Source organism: Heptranchias perlo, chromosome 17 (genome assembly GCF_035084215.1).
Source record: "Heptranchias perlo isolate sHepPer1 chromosome 17, sHepPer1.hap1, whole genome shotgun sequence".
Taxonomy (NCBI): Eukaryota; Metazoa; Chordata; class Chondrichthyes; order Hexanchiformes; family Hexanchidae; genus Heptranchias; species Heptranchias perlo.
Window position 1 is genome coordinate 1,302,434 of NC_090341.1, and position 23,892 is coordinate 1,326,325.

General features: G+C 51.2%; 1 protein-coding gene across 3 annotated transcripts in view; it reads left to right on the top strand.

Moving 5' to 3' along the window:
• Positions 1-984: 984 nt before the first annotated feature.
• The window catches only part of LOC137333959 (hyaluronidase-2-like), a 42,199-nt gene continuing 19,291 nt past the window's right edge, over positions 985-23,892 (top strand). Inside the window, exon 1 of one of the 3 annotated variants that reach the window (XM_067998327.1) lies at positions 985-1,425. The gene's annotated coding sequence lies outside the window, so the exon portion shown is untranslated. Of the gene's footprint in view, positions 1,426-13,887; positions 13,995-23,892 lie in introns of those variants that run through there. The other 2 variants (XM_067998324.1, XM_067998326.1) reach the window with 2 other exon arrangements.

Below are 23,892 nucleotides of genomic sequence, written 5' to 3' on the forward strand. Positions count from 1 at the left end.
GGGCCCTGAGTTCAGTGCTGGCCTCGTGACACCAGTTTCACATTGTCTGGGAACTCCCAGTGGGACAATCCCCGGCTCCATCACTCTGCACCTTTCCTTCTGTACGTTCACTGAATCCTGTGTTACCCATTCATCAACCTTCAAATCCATATGTTATCCCTCAACCCCCCACCTCCCACCGACCCCCTCGCCCTCCCGCCCTCTCACTGACCCCCTCGCCCTCTCACTGACCCCCTCGCCCTCTCACTGACCCCCTCGCCCTCTCACCGACCCCCTCACCCTCTCACTGACCCCCTCGCCCTCCCACCGACCCCCTCACCCTCTCACCGACCCCCTCGCCCTCTCACCGACCCCCTCGCCCTCTCACCGACCCCCTCGCCCTCTCACCGACCCCCTCGCCCTCCCACCGACCCCCTCGCCCTCTCACCGACCCCCTCACCCTCTCACCGACCCCCTCACCCTCTCACCGACCCCCTCACCCTCTCACCGACCCCCTCACCCTCCCGCCCTCTCACTGACCCCCTCGCCCTCTCACTGACCCCCTCGCCCTCTCACTGACCCCCTCACCCTCTCACCGACCCCCTCACCCTCCCGCCCTCTCACTGACCCCCTCGCCCTCCCGCCCTCTCACTGACCCCCTCACCCTCCCACCGACCCCCTCACCCTCCCGCCCTCTCACCGACCCCCTCACCCTCCCGCCCTCTCACCGACCCCCTCGCCCTCCCACCTCCCTCACTCCCCCCATGAGGAGCTGACGGTTCGATTTTTCCTCCGGTTCAATAATTTCTTCAAACTTTTCGGAATCCTGAAGCTTTGAGTCCAGTCGATGGTCAGTGAGCGGAGAATCGCCCCCGGCCCCGGCCCCCGGTCACTCCGCCCACCGACCCGGCCCCCGGTCACTCCGCCCCCGGCCCCGGCCACTCCGCCCACCGACCCGGCCCCCCTCCCCCCTCCCCCCTCCCCCGATCCCCGGCCCGCCGCCCCCCCGCAGGAAGCTCAACTGACGGAGAAGGAAATGGTTTCTCAGAGTGAGAGAGGGAGAGTCCGGGAAAGTTCAGTCCATGACTCGGCACCGGGACTGAGCGCGGGCTGAGGGAGCCGGACCCCCGCCTCACCGACCGGGACCCCCGCCTCACCCACCGACCGGACCCCCGCCTCACCCACCGACCGGACCCCCGCCTCACCCACCGGGACCCCCGCCTCACCCACCGACCGGACCCCCGCCTCACCCACCGGGACCCCCGCCTCACCCACCGGACCCCCGCCTCACCCGCCGACCGGACCCCCGCCTCACCCACCGGGACCCCCGCCTCACCCGCCGACCGGACCCCCGCCTCCTCCACCACCCGCCGGACCCCCGCCTCCTCCACCGACCGGACCCCCGCCTCACCGACCGGACCCCCGCCTCCTGATAAACTCCTCAAGGTTAGTGTGTTGGGATTTGGGGATTTCATTCGATGATCAGTGAGTGATATTTAAAGAGGGAGATACATGAATACTGGGAATAGGAGTGTGGACAGAGCGTGGGGTCTGTGTGTGTGTGTGTGTGTGCTGGGGTCTGTGTGTGTGTGTGTGTGCTGGGGTCTGTGTGTGTGTGTGTGCTGGGGTCTGTGTGTGTGTGCTGGGGTCTGTGTGTGTGTGTGTGTGCTGGGGTCTGTGTGTGTGTGTGTGCTGGGGTCTGTGTGTGTGTGTGTGCTGGGGTCTGTGTGTGTGTGTGTGCTGGGGTCTGTGTGTGTGTGTGTGCTGGGGTCTGTGTGTGTGTGTGTGCTGGGGTCTGTGTGTGTTACCGACCCCGACCCGTGGTACTGAAATCAGGAGCTGTACAGACTCAAGATTTGGCGAAAAGGCAAACAGACATAATCTGAATTTTTTTTGCTGGGACAGTCCTGATTTGTTTTCATTCTAATTTATTTGGAATCAGGTGCCATGTGTGTTCAGGTCTGACAACTGGCATTTCTCCAGTGGCTTGTGAGTCTTTGCACTCGGCACCGTGCGCTGTGCCGTGGGGGCACCGTGCGCTGTGCCGTGGGGGCACCGTGCGCTGTGCCGTGGGGGCACTGTGCGCTGTGCCGTGGGGGCACCGTGCGCTGTGCCGTGGGGGCACCGTGCGCTGTGCCGTGTGCCGTGGGGGCACCGTGCGCTGTGCCCTGTGCCGTGGGGGCACCGTGCGCTGTGCCCTGTGCCGTGGGGGCACCGTGCGCTGTGCCCTGTGCCGTGGGGGCACCGTGCACTGTGCCCTGTGCCGTGGGGGCACCGTGTGCTTTGTGTAATAAATTTGATAGCCCGGTGGTGAGAGATAGAATACTGGAGCCTGGTCTTCAGTTGTTTCAGAGCCTTTATGCACAGAGATCCACATTACACACTCCACACCCTGGATCAGCTCTCTTATAAATGGATACAAGAGATTGGGGCCAGTTCCGGGGGAGGTGGGACCTGTACAAGCCGGACAGGTTGCACCTCGAGGTGGGACCAATGTCCTCGCGGGGAGGTTCAGTAGTGCTGTCGGGGTGGCAGAGGTGTTTAACATAATTTGGCAGGGGGATGGGCACCAGGATGTGGCATTGGAAAGGAGAAAGAAGATACACAAAGGATTGGGAGAGACAGATAGCACTAGATTGTGAAATAGTGCAGTATTAGGTGAGATCAGAACAAGAGAGAATACAAGAAAGTCTAAGATAGGTTTACAGTTCATGTGTGTAAACGCACGAAACGTGGTAAACAAGGTCGGTGAGCTGCAGGCGCAAATAGTCACATGGGAATATGATGTGGCGATAATGTAGACCTAGCTCAAAAAAGGGCAGGATTGGGTACTAAATATTCCTGGATACAAGGTGTTCAGGAAAGATAGGGAAGAAAGAAAGGAGGAGGTGGCAGCATTGATTAAGGAGAATATAGCAGTGCTGGAGAGAGAGGATGTCCTGGAGGGGTCAAGGACAGAATCTATTTGGTTAAAGTTAAGATACAATACAAGTGCCATTACACTCCTGGGTGTATTCTATAGGCCACCAACTAGTGGGAAGGAGATAGAGGAGCAAATTTGCAGGGAAATTACAGAGAGGTGCAAAAGCCATAGAGTAGTGATAATGGGGGACTTCAACTATCCGAATACAGACTGGGATAGTAATAGTGTAAAGGGCAAAGAGGGGGAGGAATTTCTCAAGTGTGTTCAGGAGAACTTTCTTGCTCAGTATGTTTCTGGCTCAACGAGGAAGGAGGCATTGCTGGATCTGGTTTTGGGGAATGAGGTGGGTCAAGTGGAGCAAGTGTCAGTGGGGGAACATTTAGGGAACAGTGATCATAGTATCATAAGGTTTAGATTAGTTATGGAAAAGGACAAGGAGCAATCGAGAGTAAAAATACCTAATTGGAGAAGGGCCGTTTTCAGTGGGTTGAGAACGGATCTGGCCCGGGTAAATTGGAATCAATTCGAACAATGGACGGCCTTTAAAGAGGAGATGGTTCGGGTACAGTCTAGGTACCCATGAGAGGGAAAGGTAGGGCAACTAAAGCCAGAGCTCCCTGTGTGACAAAAGAGATAGAGAGTAAGATGTGAAGCAGAAAAAAAGAGGGCATGTCAGGTTGATAATACAAGTGAGAACCAGGCTGAATATAGGACGTTCAGAGGGGAAGTGAAAAAGGAAATAAAAGGAGCAAAGAGAGAGTATGAGAATAGACTGGCGGCCAACATAAAAGGGAATCCAAAAGTCTTCTACAGGCTGTAAACAGTAAACGGGTAGTAAGAGGAGGGGTGGGACCAATTTGGGACCAAAAAGGAGATCTACTCATGGAGGCAGAGGGCATGGCTGAGGTACTAAATGAGTATTTTAAATCTGTCTTTACCAAGGAAAAAGGTGCTGCTAGAGTCTCAGTAAAGGAAGATGTAGTTGAGATACTGGATGGGCTAAAAATTGGTAGAAGAGGAGGTACTAGAAAGGCTAGCTGTACTTAAACTAGATAAGTCTCCTGGTCCGGATGGGATGCACCCTAGGTTGCCGAGGGAAGTAAGGGTGGAAATTGCGGAGGTACTGGCCATAATCTTCCAAACATCCGTAGATACAGAGGTGGTGCCAGAGGACTGGAGAATTGCAAATGTTACACCCTTGTTCAAAAATGGGTGTAAGGATAAACCCAGCAACTACAGGCCAGTCAGTTTAACCTCGGTGGTGGAGAAGCTTTTAGAAACGCGAATCGGGACAAAATTAATAGTCACTTGGACACTTGTGGATTAATTAGGGAAAGCCAGCACGGATTTGTTAAAGGCAAATCGTGTTTAACTAACTTGACAGAGTTTTTGATGAGGTAACAGAGAGAGTTGATGACGGCAGTGCGGTTGATGTGTATGTGGACTTTCAAAAGGTGTTTGATAAAGTGCCACATAATAGGCTTGTCATCAAAGTTGAAGCCCATGGAATAAAAGGGGCAGTGACAGAATGGATACGAAATTAGCTAAGTGACAGGAAACAGAGAGTAGTGGTTTTTCGGACTGGAGGGAGGTGTACAGTGGTGTTCCCCAGGGGTCGGTGCTGGGACCACTGCTTTTCTTGATATATATTAATGACTTGGACTTGGGTGTACAGGGCACAATTTCAAAATTTGCAGATGACACAAAACTTGGAAGTGTATTGAACAGTGAGGAGGATAGTGATAGACTTCAAGAGGATATAGACAGGCTGGTGGAATGGGCGGACACGTGGCAGATGAAATTTAACGCTGAGAAGTGCAAAGTGATACATTTTGGTAGGAAGAATGAGGAGGCAATATAAACTAGAGGGCACAATTCTAAAAGGGGTGCAGGAAGAGAGAGACCTGGGGGTATATGTGCACAAATCGTTGAAGGTGGCAGAGCAGGTTGAGAAAGCGGTTAAAAAAGCAGACAGGATCCTGGGCTTTATAAATAGAGGCATAGAGTACCATAGCAAGGAAGTCATGATGAATCTTTATAAAACACTGGTTTGGCCACAGCTGGAGTATTGTGTCCAGTTCTGGGCACCGCACTTTAGGAAAGATGTGAAGGCCTTAGAGAGGGTGTAGAAAAGATTTACTGGAATGATTCCAGGGATGAGGGACTTCAGTTACGTGGATAGGCTGGAGAAGCTGGGATTGTTCTCCTTGGAACAGAGAAGGTTGTGAGGAGATTTGATCGAGGTATTCAAAATCATGAAGGGTCCAGACAGAGTGGATAGAGAGAAACTGCTCCCATTGGCGGAAGGGTCAAGGACCAGAGGACATAGATTTAAGGTGATTGGCAAAAGAACCAAAGGCGACATGAGAAAAAACTTTTTTACACAGCGAGTGGTTAGGATCTGGAATGCACTGCCCGAGGGGGTGGTGGAGGCAGATTCAATCATGGCCTTCAAAAGGGAACTGGATAAGTACTTGAAGAGAAAAGACTTGCAGGGCTACGGGGATAGGGCGGGGGAGTGGGACTAGCTGGATTGCTCTTGTAGAGAGCCAGCATGGGCTCGATAGGCCGAATGGCCTCCTTCTGTGCTGTTATGATTCTATAAGAGAGACCCCAATTTTATTTTTATTTGTTCATGAGATGTAGGCATCGCTGGCGGGGCCGGCATTTATTGCCCATCGCTAATTGCCCTTCAGAAGGTGGTGGTGAGCCGCCTTCTTGAACCGCTGCAGTCCGTGTGGTGACGGTTCTCCCACAGTGCTGTTAGGGAAGGGAGTTCCAGGATTTTGACCCAGTGACGATGAAGGAACGGCGATATATTTCCAAGTTGGGATGGTGTGTGACTTGGAGGGGAACGTGCAGGTGGTGTTGTCCCCATGCGCCTGCTGCCCTTGTCCTTCTAGGTGGTAGAGGTCGTGGGTTTGGGAGGTGATATCGAAGAAGCCTTGGCGAGTTGCTGCAGTGCATCCTGTGGATGGTACACACTGCAGCCACGGTGCGCCGGTGGTGAAGGGAGTGAATGTTTAGGGTGGTGGATGGGGTGCCAATCAAGTGGACTGTTTTGTCCTGGATGGTGTCGAACTTCGAGTGTTGTTGGAGCTGCACTCATCCAGGAAAGTGGAGAACATTCCATCACACTCCTGACTTGTGCCTTGTAGATGGTGGAAAGGCTTTGGGGAGTCAGGAGGTGAGTCACTCGCTGCAGAATACCCAGCCTCTGACCTGCTCTCGTAGCCACAGTATTTATGTGGCTGGTTCAGTTAAGTTTCTGGTCAATGGTGACCCCCAGGATGTTGATGGTGGGGGATTCGGCGATGGTAATGCCGTTGAATGTCAAGGGGAGGTGGTTAGACTCTCTCTTGTTGGAGATGGTCATTGCCTGGCACTTGTCTAGCGCGAATGTTACTTGCCACTTATCAGCCCAAGCCTGGATGTTGTTCAGGTCTTGCTGCATGCGGGCTCGGACTGCTTCATTATCTGAGGGGTTGCGAATGGAACTGAACACTGTGCAATCATCAGCAAACATCCCCATGATGGAGGGAAGGTCATTGATGGAGCAGCTGAAGATGGTTGGGCCGAGGACACTGCCCTGACGAACTCCTGCAGCAATGTCCTGGGGCTGAGATGATTGGCCTCCAACAACCACTACCATCTTCCTTTGTGCTAGGTATGACTCCAGCCACTGGAGAGTTTTCCCTCTGATTCCCATTGACTTCAATTTTACTAGGGCTCCTTGGTGCCACACTCGGTCAAATGCTGCCTTGATGTCAAGGGCAGTCACTCTCACCTCACCTCTGGAATTCAGCTCTTTTGTCCATGTTTGGATTAAGGCTGTAACGAGGTCTGGAGCCGGGTGGTCCTGGCAGAACCCAAACTGAGCATCGGTGAGCAGGTTATTGGTGAGTAAGTGCCGCTTGATAGCACTGTCGACGACACCTTCCATCACTTTGCTGATGATCGAGAGTAGACTGATGGGGCTGTAATTGGCCGGATTGGATTTGTCCTGCTTTTTGTGGACAGGACGTACCTGGGCAATTTTCCACATTGTTGGGTAGATGCCAGTGTTGTAGCTGTACTGGAACAGCTTGGCTAGAGGCGCAGCTAGTTCTGGAGCACAAGTCTTCGGCACTACAGCCAGGATGTTGTCGGGGCCCATAGCCTTTGCTGTATCCAGTGCACTCAGCCGTTTCTTGATATCACGCGGAGTGAGTCGAATTGGCTGAAGACTGGCTTCTGTGATGGTGGGGATATCGGGAGGAGGCCGAGATGGATCATCCACTCGGCACTTCTGGCTGAAGATGGTTGCAAATGCTTCAGCCTTGTCTTTTGAACTCACGTGCTGGACTCCACCATCATTGAGGATGGGGATGTTTGCAGAACCTCCTCCTCCCGTTAGTTGTTTAATTGTCCACCACCATTCACGACTGGATGTGGCAGGACTGCAGATCTGATCCGTTGGTTGTGGAATCGCTTAGCTCTGTCTATAGCATGTTGCTTCCGCTGTTTAGCATGCATGTAGTCCTGAGTTGTAGCTTCACCAAGTTGGCACCTCATTTTTAGGTACGCCTGGTGCTGCTCCTGGCATGCTCTTCCACACTCCTCATTGAACCAGGGTTGATCCCCTGGCTTGTTGGTAATGGTAGAGTGAGGAATATGCCGGGCCATGAGGTTACAGATTGTGCAGTGGTCACTCCTACCAATACTGTCATGGACAGATGCATCTGCGACAGGTAGATTGGTGAGGACGAGGTCAAGTAAGTTTTTCCCTCGTGTTGGTTCGCTCACCACCTGCCGCAGGCCCAGTCTGGCAGCTATGTCCTTCAGGTCTCGGCCAGCTCGGTCAGTAGTGGTGCTACCGAGCCACTCTTGGTGATGGACATTGAAGTCCCCCACCCAGAGTACATTCTGTGCCCTTGCTACCCTCAGTGCTTCCTCCAAGTGGTGCTCAACATGGAGGAGGACTGATTCATCAGCTGAGGGAGGACGGTAGGTGGTAATCAGCAGGAGGTTTCCTTGCCCATGTTTGACCTGATGTCATGAGATTTCATGGGGTCCAGAGTCAATGTTGAGGACTCCCAGGGCCACTCCCACCTGACTGTATATCACTGTACCGCCACCTCTGGTGGGTCTGTCCTGCCGGTGGGACAGGACATACCCTGGGATGGTGATGGAGGAGTCTGGGACATTGGCTGAAAGATATGATTCTGTGAGTATGGCTATGTCAGGCTGTTGCTTGACTAGTCTGTGGGACAGCTCTCCCAATTTTGGCACAGGTCCCCAGATGTTACTAAGGAGGACCTTGCAGGGTCGACTGGGCTTGGTTTGCCGTTGTCGTGTCCGGTGCCTAGTGGTCCGATGCCGGGTGGTCCGTCCGGTTTTATTCTTATTATGACTTTTTGTCGTGAGATTGTACAACTGAGTGGCTTGCTCGGCCATTTCAGAGGGTGGTTAAGAATCAACCACATTGCTGTGGGTCTGGAGTCACATATAGGCCAGACCGGGTAAGGACGGCAGGTTTCCTTCCCTAAAGGACATTAGTGAACCAGATGGGTTTTTACAACAATCCGGTAGTTTCATGGCCATCATTACTGATACTAGTTTTTTTTATTCCAGATTTTTATTTAATTAATTGAATTTAAATTCCCCAGCTGCCGTGGAGGGATTTGAACTCATGACTCTGGATTATTAGTCCAGTAACATAAGCACTGTGCTACCGTACCCATATCAATTAACACTAATTGATATAAATCACATGAATACAGTTAACACTTTGCCCCGTGCCGTGGGGGCGCCGTGCCCCGTGCCGTGGGGGCGCCGTGCCCCGTGCCGTGGGGGCGCCGTGCGCCGTGCCGTGGGGGCGCCGTGCGCCGTGCCGTGGGGGCGCCGTGCCCCGTGCCGTGGGGGCGCCGTGCCCCGTGCCGTGGGTGCGCCGTGCCGTGGGGGCGCCGTGCGCTGTGCCCTGTGCCGTGGGGGCACCTTCTTTTACTGTTACTGAACACGCAGTGATTATTTAGCGAGGACCCTAGCCCCTCCTTTCAGTGAAGTTCCCAGGACTGGTGAAACTGACTTATGGTGAAGTAACGGAGAGAGTTCTGAATTAATCATCGAGTCACATGTTCCCAACCATGGTCAGTTGGTTTATCTCGGGGCTCCGTGGGTGACCATCTCGCTTCTGAGTCAGAAAGTCGTGGGTTCAAGTCTCACTCCAGAGCCTTATGCACAAAATCTCGGCCGACACTGCTCGTGCTGTAGTGTTGGATGGGGAGAGCAGGGGAGTTCTCCCTGGTGTCCCGGCCAATATTTATCTCTCAACCAACATCATTAAAAACAGATTATCTGGTCATTTACCTCATTGCTGTTTGTGGGATCTTGCTGTGCGCAAATTGGATGCTGCATTTCTTACACTGCAACAGTGAGCACACTTCAAAGTGCATTGGCTGTGAAGCACTCTGGGATGTGGGAAAGGCGCTATATAAATGCACTTGTTTCTTCCACTTGTGCTGAATGCCTCCCAGAGCTGGAAATGTGCCGAGTACCTGATAATGTCAACAGGAAGTGGCTGATCGCCATGTAAATCAGGAGGTGGCAGGAACTGGAACCCTGGATTGTGCAAAGTCCTTTCCTGTCGGGCTAATCACAGGAAGTCTGACTTCCTGCTGTTCAAAGCTAATGGCCCACATCGTGCTGACAGCCCTCCCATTGACACTCCCTCCCATTGAAACTCCCTTCAGCCTTCCGATAATTAGTTCAAAATATTTCAACAAATCTCGGGCAACAAATGACACACAGATGAAGTAATCGTTCCAAAACATGGGAGGGTCCCGCTCCAGCACTGGGTGATCAGGAGGTGAACAAAACCAATAATGTTCCAAACAGAAATGTTTATCTTTGAATGTTTTCTGAGCTTGCCTCTGTGTCTCAGCTGTTTCTATTCCACACACAACAACCTCATCTTCCCTTCTTCTGACTCTCACTGGGGGACAGTTCCACAGACACTGACTCTCACTGGGGGACAGTTCCACAGACACTGACTCTCACTGGGGGACAGTTTCACTGGGGGACAGTTCCACAGACACTGACTCTCACTGGGGGACAGTCCCACAGACACTGACTCTCACTGGGGGACAGTTCCACAGACACTGACTCTCACTGGGGGACAGTTTCACTGGGGGACAGTTCCACAGGCACTGACTCTCACATCTCCTTGGGTTGTTCGGTGAGCCATTTATGTTGCTTTGGGGGGTGAGGTGCGGAGGAAGTGGGAGGACCGGGGTGGGGGAGGCGGCACTTCCTTGCTACTGCACTGGGAGTGTCGGCCTTGATTAAGGGCTCAAGTCTCTAGAGTGGGGCTTGAACCCAGGAGCTTCTGACTCATTGGAGAACGTTCCATACTGAGCCATGGCTGCCTCACTCCCTGCTTGGTGCCCCCTAAAGACCATCAATGAGTGTGAGAGCACAGTGTGTGGGGAGGCAGAGGCCTGAGCCCACATATGGGGCCGCGTATTGATCAAACTGCCCACTGCCCCCAGGCAACGGCACCAAGGCCAAAACACTCTACTGAACTTACCAAGTGTGGTGCAGTGGTTCTGGTCCTGGACTAGCAACCTATGGGTCACCAGGGCAAGGAGTCTTACAACACCAGGTTATAGTCCGACGAAGGAGAAAGCCTCCGAAAGCTTGTGATTTCAAATAAAACCGTTGGACTATAACCTGGTGTTGTAAGACTCCTTACATTTGTCCACCCCAGTCCATCACCGGCATCTCCACATCATAGATCCACCAGGGCAAGTAGTGAAACGGAATTCAGTAAATCTGGTCATTTGTGGACAGGCACCAAATAAAATGACCATCAAAACTGCCAGACTGTCGTAAAAACCCAACTGGTTCACTGATGTCCTTCAGGGAAGGGAACCTGCCGTCCTTACCCGGTCTGGGCTCCACGTGACCCCGGTCTGGGCTCCACGTGACCCCGGTCTGGGCTCCACGTGACCCCGGTCTGGGCTCCACGTGACCCCGGTCTGGGCTCCACGTGACCCCGGTCTGGGCTCCACGTGACCCCGGTCTGGGCTCCACGTGACCCCGGTCTGGGCTCCACGTGACTCCAGTCTCACACCACATGGTTGACTCCATGCCTCTGAGGTGGTCCAGAAAGCCCCTCAGTGGCATAAAAAGCAACTGCTACAATTGCAAGCTGCTTCTTGGGGCAATAAAGGAGACCTCACCAACATCTCCCTCATCCTAGGAAAGCAATGCATTTGTCAAAACCTTTCTTTTTTGTTCATTTGCAAACACGAAGCTTGGCAACAGAAACATCAAACTCGGTGCCATCTCTCCCAACACGGTGCCCACTCCTGAGCCCCCCCCCTCCGCTGAGTCCAGTTTCAGGCAGGCACAGGTCCAGCATTCTCCCAATCTCCGAGCCCAGTAGCGAGTGCACACAGACCACGGCAGGTTCAGGAGAAACAGCTGCAGTAAGAATAGCTCATGGCTGAAGCATTTGTTGGGACGGAGGGCGAGGGACGGAGGGCGAGGGACGGAGGGCGAGGGACGGAGGGCGAGGGACGGAGGGCGAGGGACGGAGGGCGAGGGACGGAGGGCGAGGGACGGAGGGACAGACACAGAGAGCCAACACCGCCGGCCGTCATTGGCTGCTCCCCTCGATAGCATCCTCTCCACCTGAAGGTCCGTTGGAAATGGTGGGAGGGTGACATTTCCACCGGGGCCTAGCCGTCTCCATGGCGACCGAGCCTTGGCCTCACTACGGTTCAGATTGTTGCTGTTAGCCCTGACTGGCAGCTGAAGACTCTGATTTTGAGACTATTAATCCTTGCACGTCCAAATTTCCTTCCCAATTTTCAGAGAAGAACTTGTATTGAAATGGTGCCTTTCACAACCTCAGGACGTCCCAAAGCACGTCACAGCCAATGAAGAACTTTTGAAGTGTGGTCACTGTTGTAATGTAGGAAACGTGGCAGCCAATGTGTGCACAGCAAGATCCCACAAACAGCAATGAGATCAATGACCAGATAATCTGTTTTTTAGTGATGTTGGTTGAGGGATAAATATTGGCCCAGGACACCGGGGAGAACTCCCCCCCCCCTCTCTTCTTCAAATCGTGTCATGGGGTCTTTTATGTTCATCTTTCATGTCCACCCCTTCACCATCCCTGACCCCCCCTCACCCCCTAGCCCCGACCCACCTCATCACCCCGACACCCTCAGCCCCCATCCCCGAGCCCCTACCCCACTCACCCCCCAGTCCTGACCCCCTCAACGCCCCGAGCCCCCGCATCAACCCCCATCATCCCAACCCCCCCTCATCCCAACCCCTCCCTCACCCCGAACCTCCTCAACCCCCATCCCACTTCCATCTACATCGGTCCCTGGAATAAACTTTTGCCCCAAGTCACTTACAACTGCAATTACAGTGAGACTGAGTGGTCCCCGGTCTTGGGGTGCGGTGGGACGGAGCCCCCGGTCTTGGGGTGCGGTGGGACGGAGCCCCCGGTCTTGGGGTGCGGTGGGACGGAGCCCCCGGTCTTGGGGTGCGGTGGGACGGAGCCCCCGGTTTTGGGGTGCGGTGGGACGGAGCCCCCGGTTTTGGGGTGCGGTGGGACGGAGCCCCCGGTCTTGGGGTGCGGTGGGACGGAGCCCCCGGTCTTGGGGTGCGGTGGGACGGAGCCCCCGGTCTTGGGGTGCGGTGGGACGGAGCCCCCGGTCTTGGGGTGCGGTGGGACGGAGCCCCCGGTCTTGGGGTGCGGTGGGACGGAGACCCCGGTCTTGGGGTGCGGTGGGACGGAGACCCCGGTCTTGGGGTGCGGTGGGACGGAGCCCCCGGTCTTGGGGTGCGGTGGGACGGAGCCCCTGGTTTTGGGGTGCTCCAGGTACTCCATGCTGTTACATTCCACCACGAGCTGCATGAACCCACCGGGACCGGGAGTGACCCATCCCCGGGATTCTGTGACTGGGAAAATATCAAGCGGCCGTCTCCCGGGCCCCGAGTAACAGGCCCCCTCCCCCACCCCCACCCCGGGCCCTGAGTAACAGGCCCCCTCCCCCACCCCCACCCCGGGCCCTGAGTAACAGGCCCCCTCCCCCACCCCGGGCCCTGAGTAACAGGCCCCCTCCCCCACCCCGGGCCCTGAGTAACAGGCCCCCTCCCCCACCCCGGGCCCTGAGTAACAGGCCCCCTCCCCCACCCCGGGCCCCGAGTAACAGGCCCCCTCCCCCACCCCCTCCCCGGGCCCTGAGTAACAGGCTCCCCCCCCCCTCCCCGGGCCCTGAGTAACAGGCTCCCCCCCCTCCCCTCCCCGGGCCCTGAGTAACAGGCTCCCCCCCCTCCCCTCCCCGGGCCCTGAGTAACAGGCTCCCCCCCCCTCCCCGGGCCCTGAGTAACAGGCCCCCTCCCCCACCCCGGGCCCCGAGTAACAGGCCCCCTCCCCGGGCCCTGAGTAACAGGCTCCCCCCCCCCCTCCCCGGGCCCTGAGTAACAGGCTCCCCCCCCCTCCCCGGGCCCTGAGTAACAGGCCCCCCCCCATCCCCCTCCCCCACCCCGGGCCCCGAGTAACAGGCCCCCTCCCCCACCCCCTCCCCGGGCCCTGAGTAACAGGCTCCCCCCCCCCCTCCCCGGGCCCTGAGTAACAGGCTCCCTCCCCCACCCCCACCCCGGGCCCTGAGTAACAGGCTCCCTCCCCCGAGTAACAGGCCCCCCCCCCCACCCCGGGCCCTGAGTAACAGGCCCCCCCCCCCGAGTAACAGGCTCCCTCCCCCACCCCCTCCCCGGGCCCTGAGTAACAGGCTCCCTCCCCCTCCCCGGGCCCTGAGTAACAGGCCCCCCCTCCCCCTCCCCGGGCCCTGAGTAACAGGCCCCCCCCCCCGAGTAACAGGCTCCCTCCCCCACCCCCTCCCCGGGCCCTGAGTAACAGGCCCCCCCTCCCCCTCCCCGGGCCCTGAGTAACAGGCCCCCTCTCCCCACCCCCCCCCCCCCCGGCGATGCCGCACCCGGGCCCACCTACAGGCTGCGGGTTACACCCTGTCCCGGGGAGAGGATGAGCCACTCGGAATGATCGATCTCTGCCGATTCTGCGGTGCAGGTGAGCGGGGCTGAGAGAGTCGGAGAGTCCCGGGGGCTGAGGCCCGGGGCCCGGGGCCGGGTCTCTGTTGCCGGGTCGGGGGGTCTGTGAGGCGGACGGACGCGCGGAACAAGCCGTTTAATTCACGGATGTTGAGTGAACTCGGCCTCGGGCGGGCGGCGGGGCCGTGGGCCGGGACCTGCTGCTGTTCTCGGGCCTCGTGTGGCGGCGGCGGCGGAGACCCGGGAGAGACCGGAACCGCGGGAAGAAAAGAGAGAATCAGTGGGCGAGTAACAGAAGGAAACCGGTTGAGAGAGAGAGTAATAGAGAGAGAGAGTAACACAGAGTAATAGAGAGAGAGAGTAACACAGAGTAATAGAGAGAGAGAGACCAAGACTGAGTAATAGAGAGAGAGGGACCAAGACCGAGTAATAGAGAGAGAGACCAAGACTGAGTAATAGAGAGAGAGACCAAGACTGAGTAATAGAGAGAGAGACCAAGACCGAGTAATAGAGAGAGAGACCAAGACTGAGTAATAGAGAGAGAGACCAAGACTGAGTAATAGAGAGAGAGACCAAGACCGAGTAATAGAGAGAGAGAGTAACACAGAGTAATAGAGAGAGAGAGACCAAGACTGAGTAATAGAGAGAGAGACCAAGACCGAGTAATAGAGAGAGAGACCAAGACTGAGTAATAGAGAGAGAGAGTAACACAGAGTAATAGAGAGAGAGAGACCAAGACTGAGTAATAGAGAGAGAGACCAAGACCGAGTAATAGAGAGAGAGACCAAGACTGAGTAATAGAGAGAGACCAAGACTGAGTAATAGAGAGAGAGACCAAGACTGAGTAATAGAGAGAGAGACCAAGACTGAGTAATAGAGAGAGAGACCAAGACTGAGTAATAGAGAGAGAGACCAAGACTGAGTAATAGAGAGAGAGACCAAGACTGAGTAATAGAGAGAGAGACCAAGACTGAGTAATGGAGAGAGAGAGACCAAGACCGAGTAATAGAGAGAGAGAGACCAAGACCGAGTAATAGAGAGAGAGAGACCAAGACTGAGTAATAGAGAGAGAGACCAAGACTGAGTAATAGAGAGAGAGAGACCGAGACAGAGTAATAGAGAGAGAGAGAGACCAAGACTGAGTAATAGAGAGAGAGACCAAGACTGAGTAATAGAGAGAGAGACCAAGACTGAGTAATAGAGAGAGAGACCAAGACTGAGTAATAGAGAGAGAGAGACCAAGACCGAGTAATAGAGAGAGAGAGAGACCAAGACCGAGTAATAGAGAGAGAGAGACCAAGACCGAGTAATAGAGAGAGAGAGACCAAGACTGAGTAATAGAGAGAGAGACCAAGACCGAGTAATAGAGAGAGAGACCAAGACTGAGTAATAGAGAGAGACAGACCAAGACCGAGTAATAGAGAGAGAGAGTAACACAGAGTAATAGAGAGAGAGAGACCAAGACTGAGTAATAGAGAGAGAGACCAAGACCGAGTAATAGAGAGAGAGACCAAGACTGAGTAATAGAGAGAGAGAGTAACACAGAGTAATAGAGAGAGAGAGACCAAGACTGAGTAATAGAGAGAGAGACCAAGACCGAGTAATAGAGAGAGAGACCAAGACTGAGTAATAGAGAGAGACCAAGACTGAGTAATAGAGAGAGAGACCAAGACTGAGTAATAGAGAGAGAGACCAAGACTGAGTAATAGAGAGAGAGACCAAGACTGAGTAATAGAGAGAGAGACCAAGACTGAGTAATAGAGAGAGAGACCAAGACTGAGTAATAGAGAGAGAGACCAAGACTGAGTAATAGAGAGAGAGACCAAGACTGAGTAATGGAGAGAGAGAGACCAAGACCGAGTAATAGAGAGAGAGAGACCAAGACCGAGTAATAGAGAGAGAGAGACCAAGACCGAGTAATAGAGAGAGAGAGACCAAGACCGAGTAATAGAGAGAGAGAGACCAAGACCGAGTAATAGAGAGAGAGAGACCAAGACCGAGTAATAGAGAGAGAGAGACCAAGACCGAGTAATAGAGAGAGAGAGACCAAGACTGAGTAATAGAGAGAGAGACCAAGACTGAGTAATAGAGAGAGAGACCAAGACTGAGTAATAGAGAGAGAGAGACCAAGACCGAGTAATAGAGAGAGAGAGACCAAGACCGAGTAAATAGAGAGAGAGAGACCAAGACCGAGTAATAGAGAGAGAGAGACCAAGACCGAGTAATAGAGAGAGAGAGACCAAGACTGAGTAATAGAGAGAGAGACCAAGACTGAGTAATAGAGAGAGAGACCAAGACTGAGTAATAGAGAGAGAGAGACCAAGACTGAGTAATAGAGAGAGACCAAGACTGAGTAATAGAGAGAGAGACCAAGACTGAGTAATAGAGAGAGAGACCAAGACTGAGTAATAGAGAGAGAGACCAAGACAGAGTAATAGAGAGAGAGAGACCAAGACTGAGTAATAGAGAGAGAGAGACCAAGACCGAGTAATAGAGAGAGAGAGACCAAGACTGAGTAATAGAGAGAGAGACCAAGACTGAGTAATAGAGAGAGAGGGACCAAGACTGAGTAATAGAGAGGGAGAGACCAAGACTGAGTAATAGAGAGAGAGACCAAGACTGAGTAATAAAGAGAGAGAGAGACCAAGACCGAGTAATAGAGAGAGAGACCAAGACTGAGTAATAGAGAGAGAGACTAAGACCGAGTAATAGAGAGAGAGAGACCAAGACCGAGTAATAGAGAGACAGACCAAGACTGAGTAATAGAGAGAGAGACCAAGACTGAGTAATAAAGAGAGAGAGACCAAGACTGAGTAATAGAGAGAGAGAGACCAAGACTGAGTAATAGAGAGAGAGAGAGACCAAGACTGAGTAATAGAGAGAGAGACCAAGACTGAGTAATAGAGAGAGAGAGACCAAGACTGAGTAATAGAGAGAGAGAGACCAAGACTGAGTAATAGAGAGAGAGGGACCAAGACTGAGTAATAGAGAGAGAGAGACCAAGACTGAGTAATAGAGAGAGAGAGAGACCAAGACTGAGTAATAGAGAGAGAGACCAAGACTGAGTAATAGAGAGAGAGACCAAGACTGAGTAATAGAGAGAGAGACACCAAGACTGAGTAATAGAGAGAGAGAGACCAAGACTGAGTAATAGAGAGAGAGAGACCAAGACTGAGTAATAGAGAGAGAGACCAAGACTGAGTAATAGAGAGAGAGACCAAGACTGAGTAATAGAGAGAGAGACCAAGACTGAGTAATAGAGAGAGAGAGACCAAGACCGAGTAATAGAGAGAGAGAGACCAAGACCGAGTAATAGAGAGAGAGAGACCAAGACCGAGTAATAGAGAGAGAGAGACCAAGACCGAGTAATAGAGAGAGAGACCAAGACTGAGTAATAGAGAGAGAGACCAAGACTGAGTAATAGAGAGAGAGAGACCGAGACAGAGTAATAGAGAGAGTGAGACCGAGACTGAGTAATAGAGAGAGAGAGACCGAGACTGAGTAATAGAGAGAGAGAGACCGAGACTGAGTAATAGAGAGAGAGACACCGAGACTGAGTAATAGAGAGAGAGACCGAGACTGAGTAATAGAGAGAGAGACCGAGACTGAGTAATAGAGAGAGAGACCAAGACCGAGTAATAGAGAGAGAGAGACCAAGACTGAGTAATAGAGAGAGAGACCAAGACCGAGTAATAGAGAGAGAGAGACCAAGACCGAGTAATAGAGAGAGAGAGACCAAGACCGAGTAATAGAGAGAGAGAGACCAAGACTGAGTAATAGAGAGAGAGACCAAGACTGAGTAATAGAGAGAGAGACCAAGACTGAGTAATAGAGAGAGAGAGACCAAGACCGAGTAATGGAGAGAGAGAGACCAAGACCGAGTAATAGAGAGAGAGAGACCAAGACCGAGTAATAGAGAGAGAGAGACCAAGACCGAGTAATAGAGAGAGAGAGACCAAGACTGAGTAATAGAGAGAGAGACCAAGACTGAGTAATAGAGAGAGAGAGACCAAGACTGAGTAATAGAGAGAGAGACCAAGACTGAGTAATAGAGAGAGAGACCAAGACTGAGTAATAGAGAGAGAGACCAAGACTGAGTAATAGAGAGAGAGAGACCAAGACAGAGTAATAGAGAGAGAGAGACCAAGACTGAGTAATAGAGAGAGAGAGACCAAGACCGAGTAATAGAGAGAGAGAGACCAAGACTGAGTAATAGAGAGAGAGACCAAGACTGAGTAATAGAGAGAGAGACCAAGACTGAGTAATAGAGAGAGAGACCAAGACTGAGTAATAGAGAGAGAGAGACCAAGACAGAGTAATAGAGAGAGAGAGACCAAGACTGAGTAATAGAGAGAGAGAGACCAAGACCGAGTAATAGAGAGAGAGAGACCAAGACTGAGTAATAGAGAGAGAGACCAAGACTGAGTAATAGAGAGAGAGACCAAGACTGAGTAATAGAGAGAGAGACCAAGACTGAGTAATAGAGAGAGAGAGACCAAGACTGAGTAATAGAGAGAGAGACCAAGACTGAGTAATAGAGAGAGAGAGACCAAGACCGAGTAATAGAGAGAGAGAACAAGACCGAGTAATAGAGAGAGAGACCAAGACTGAGTAATAGAGAGAGAGGGACCAAGACTGAGTAATAGAGAGAGAGACCAAGACTGAGTAATAGAGAGAGAGACCAAGACTGAGTAATAGAGAGAGAGGGACCAAGACTGAGTAATAGAGAGGGAGAGACCAAGACTGAGTAATAGAGAGAGAGACCAAGACTGAGTAATAAAGAGAGAGAGAGACCAAGACCGAGTAATAGAGAGAGAGACCAAGACTGAGTAATAGAGAGAGAGACTAAGACCGAGTAATAGAGAGAGAGAGACCAAGACCGAGTAATAGAGAGACAGACCAAGACTGAGTAATAGAGAGAGAGACCAAGACTGAGTAATAAAGAGAGAGAGACCAAGACTGAGTAATAGAGAGAGAGAGACCAAGACTGAGTAATAGAGAGAGAGAGACCAAGACTGAGTAATAGAGAGAGAGAGACCAAGACTGAGTAATAGAGAGAGAGAGACCAAGACTGAGTAATAGAGAGAGAGAGACCAAGACTGAGTAATAGAGAGAGAGGGACCAAGACTGAGTAATAGAGAGAGAGAGAGACCAAGACTGAGTAATAGAGAGAGAGACCAAGACTGAGTAATAGAGAGAGAGACCAAGACTGAGTAATAGAGAGAGAGACACCAAGACTGAGTAATAGAGAGAGAGAGACCAAGACTGAGTAATAGAGAGAGAGAGACCAAGACTGAGTAATAGAGAGAGAGACCAAGACTGAGTAATAGAGAGAGAGACCAAGACTGAGTAATAGAGAGAGAGACCAAGACTGAGTAATAGAGAGAGAGAGACCAAGACCGAGTAATAGAGAGAGAGAGACCAAGACCGAGTAATAGAGAGAGAGAGACCAAGACCGAGTAATAGAGAGAGAGAGACCAAGACTGAGTAATAGAGAGAGAGACCAAGACTGAGTAATAGAGAGAGAGACCAAGACTGAGTAATAGAGAGAGAGAGACCGAGACAGAGTAATAGAGAGAGAGAGACCGAGACTGAGTAATAGAGAGAGAGAGACCGAGACTGAGTAATAGAGAGAGACCGAGACTGAGTAATAGAGAGAGAGACACCGAGACTGAGTAATAGAGAGAGAGACCGAGACTGAGTAATAGAGAGAGAGACCGAGACTGAGTAATAGAGAGAGAGACCAAGACCGAGTAATAGAGAGAGAGAGACCAAGACCGAGTAATAGAGAGAGAGAGACCAAGACCGAGTAATAGAGAGAGACCAAGACTGAGTAATAGAGAGAGAGACCAAGACCGAGTAATAGAGAGAGAGAGACCAAGACCGAGTAATAGAGAGAGAGAGACCAAGACCGAGTAATAGAGAGAGAGAGACCAAGACTGAGTAATAGAGAGAGAGAGACCAAGACTGAGTAATAGAGAGAGAGACCAAGACTGAGTAATAGAGAGAGAGAGACCAAGACCGAGTAATAGAGAGAGAGAGACCAAGACCGAGTAATAGAGAGAGAGAGACCAAGACCGAGTAATAGAGAGAGAGAGACCAAGACTGAGTAATAGAGAGAGAGACCAAGACTGAGTAATAGAGAGAGAGAGACCAAGACTGAGTAATAGAGAGAGAGACCAAGACTGAGTAATAGAGAGAGAGACCAAGACTGAGTAATAGAGAGAGAGACCAAGACTGAGTAATAGAGAGAGAGAGACCAAGACTGAGTAATAGAGAGAGAGAGAGACCAAGACTGAGTAATAGAGAGAGAGACCAAGACTGAGTAATAGAGAGAGAGAGACCAAGACTGAGTAATAGAGAGAGAGAGACCAAGACTGAGTAATAGAGAGAGAGACCAAGACTGAGTAATAGAGAGAGAGACCAAGACTGAGTAATAGAGAGAGAGACCAAGACTGAGTAATAGAGAGAGAGAGACCAAGACTGAGTAATAGAGAGAGAGAGACCAAGACCGAGTAATAGAGAGAGAGAGACCAAGACCGAGTAATAGAGAGAGAGACCAAGACTGAGTAATAGAGAGAGAGACCAAGACTGAGTAATAGAGAGAGAGACCAAGACTGAGTAATAGAGAGAGAGAGACCAAGACCGAGTAATAGAGAGAGAGAGACCAAGACCGAGTAATAGAGAGAGAGAGACCAAGACCGAGTAATAGAGAGAGAGAGACCAAGACCGAGTAATAGAGAGAGAGAGACCAAGACCGAGTAATAGAGAGAGAGAGACCAAGACTGAGTAATAGAGAGAGAGACCAAGACTGAGTAATAGAGAGAGAGACCAAGACTGAGTAATAGAGAGAGAGAGACCAAGACCGAGTAATAGAGAGAGAGACCAAGACTGAGTAATAGAGAGAGAGACCAAGACTGAGTAATAGAGAGAGAGAGACCAAGACCGAGTAATAGAGAGAGAGACCAAGACCGAGTAATAGAGAGAGAGACCAAGACTGAGTAATAGAGAGAGAGGGACCAAGACTGAGTAATAGAGAGAGAGACCAAGACTGAGTAATAGAGAGAGAGACCAAGACTGAGTAATAGAGAGAGAGACCAAGACTGAGTAATAGAGAGAGAGGGACCAAGACTGAGTAATAGAGAGGGAGAGACCAAGACTGAGTATTAGAGAGAGAGACCAAGACTGAGTAATAGAGAGAGAGACCAAGACTGAGTAATAAAGAGAGAGAGAGACTAAGACCGAGTAATAGAGAGAGAGAGACCAAGACCGAGTAATAGAGAGAGAGAGACCAAGACCGAGTAATAGAGAGACAGACCAAGACTGAGTAATAGAGAGAGAGAGAGACCAAGACTGAGTAATAGAGAGAGAGACCAAGACTGAGTAATAGAGAGAGAGAGACCAAGACTGAGTAATAGAGAGAGAGAGACCAAGACTGAGTAATAGAGAGAGACACCAAGACTGAGTAATAGAGAGAGAGAGACCAAGACTGAGTAAGAGAGAGAGAGAGAGACCAAGACTGAGTAATAGAGAGAGAGAGACCAAGACTGAGTAATAGAGAGAGAGAGACCAAGACTGAGTAATAGAGAGAGAGAGACCAAGACTGAGTAATAGAGAGAGACACCAAGACTGAGTAATAGAGAGAGAGAGACCAAGACTGAGTAAGAGAGAGAGAGGGACCAAGACTGAGTAATAGAGAGAGAGAGACCAAGACTGAGTAATAGAGAGAGAGAGACCAAGACTGAGTAATAGAGAGAGAGAGAGACCAAGACTGAGTAATAGAGAGAGAGACCAAGACTGAGTAATAGAGAGAGAGACACCAAGACTGAGTAACAGAGAGAGAGATACCAAGACTGAGTAATAGAGAGAGAGAGACCAAGACTGAGTAATAGAGAGAGAGACCAAGACTGAGTAATAGAGAGAGAGACCAAGACTGAGTAATAGAGAGAGAGAGACCAAGACCGAGTAATAGAGAGAGAGAGACCAAGACCGAGTAATAGAGAGAGAGAGACCAAGACTGAGTAATAGAGAGAGAGACCAAGACTGAGTAATAGAGAGAGAGACCAAGACTGAGTAATAGAGAGAGAGACCAAGACTGAGTAATAGAGAGAGAGACCAAGACTGAGTAATAGAGAGACCAAGACTGAGTAATAGAGAGAGAGACCAAGACTGAGTAATAGAGAGAGAGACCAAGACTGAGTAATAGAGAGAGAGAGACCAAGACTGAGTAATAGAGAGAGAGACCAAGACTGAGTAATAGAGAGAGAGACCAAGACTGAGTAATAGAGAGAGAATCCAAGACTGAGTAATACAGAGAGAGACCAAGACTGAGTAATAGAGAGAGAGAGACCAAGACTGAGTAATAGAGAGAGAGAGACCAAGACCGAGTAATAGAGAGAGAGAGACCAAGACTGAGTAATAGAGAGAGAGACCAAGACTGAGTAATAGAGAGAGAGACCAAGACTGAGTAATAGAGAGAGAGACCAAGACTGAGTAATAGAGAGAGAGAGACCAAGACCGAGTAATAGAGAGAGAGACCAAGACCGAGTAATAGAGAGAGAGACCAAGACTGAGTAATAGAGAGAGAGAGACCAAGACCGAGTAATAGAGAGAGAGACCAAGACTGAGTAATAGAGAGAGAGGGACCAAGAGTGAGTAATAGAGAGAGGGACCAAGACTGAGTAATAGAGAGAGAGACCAAGACTGAGTAATAGAGAGAGAGACCAAGACTGAGTAATAGAGAGAGAGACCAAGACTGAGTAATAGAGAGAGAGGGACCAAGACTGAGTAATAGAGAGGGAGAGACCAAGACTGAGTATTAGAGAGAGAGACCAAGACTGAGTAATAGAGAGAGAGACCAAGACTGAGTAATAAAGAGAGAGAGAGACCAAGACCGAGTAATAGAGAGAGAGACCAAGACCGAGTAATAGAGAGAGAGACCAAGACCGAGTAATAGAGAGAGAGACCAAGACTGAGTAATAGAGAGAGAGACCAAGACTGAGTAATAAAGAGAGAGAGAGACTAAGACCGAGTAATAGAGAGAGAGAGACCAAGACCGAGTAATAGAGAGAGAGACCAAGACCGAGTAATAGAGAGACAGACCAAGACTGAGTAATAGAGAGAGAGACCAAGACTGAGTAATAAAGAGAGAGAGACCAAGACTGAGTAATAGAGAGAGAGACCAAGACTGAGTAATAGAGAGAGAGGGACCAAGACTGAGTAATAGAGAGAGAGAGACACCAAGACTGAGTAATAGAGAGAGACCAAGACTGAGTAATAGAGAGAGAGGGACCAAGACTGAGTAATAGAGAGAGAGAGGGACCACGACTGAGTAATAGAGAGAGAGGGACCAAGACTGAGTAATAGAGAGAGAGAGAGACCAAGACTGAGTAATAGAGAGAGAGACCAAGACTGAGTAATAGAGAGAGAGAGACCAAGACTGAGTAATAGAGAGAGAGAGACCATGACTGAGTAATAGAGAGAGAGAGACCAAGACTGAGTAATAGAGAGAGAGAGACACCAAGACTGAGTAATAGAGAGAGAGGGACCAAGACTGAGTAATAGAGAGAGAGGGACCAAGACTGAGTAATAGAGAGAGAGAGACCAAGACTGAGTAATAGAGAGAGAGAGACCAAGACTGAGTAATAGAGAGAGAGAGAGACCAAGACTGAGTAATAGAGAGAGAGACCAAGACTGAGTAATAGAGAGAGAGAGACACCAAGACTGAGTAATAGAGAGAGAGCGACACCAAGACTGAGTAATAGAGAGAGAGAGACCAAGACTGAGTAATAGAGAGAGAGAGACCAAGACTGAGTAATAGAGAGAGAGGGACCAAGACTGAGTAATAGAGAGAGAGAGACCAAGACTGAGTAATAGAGAGAGAGAGACCAAGACTGAGTAATAGAGAGAGAGAGAGA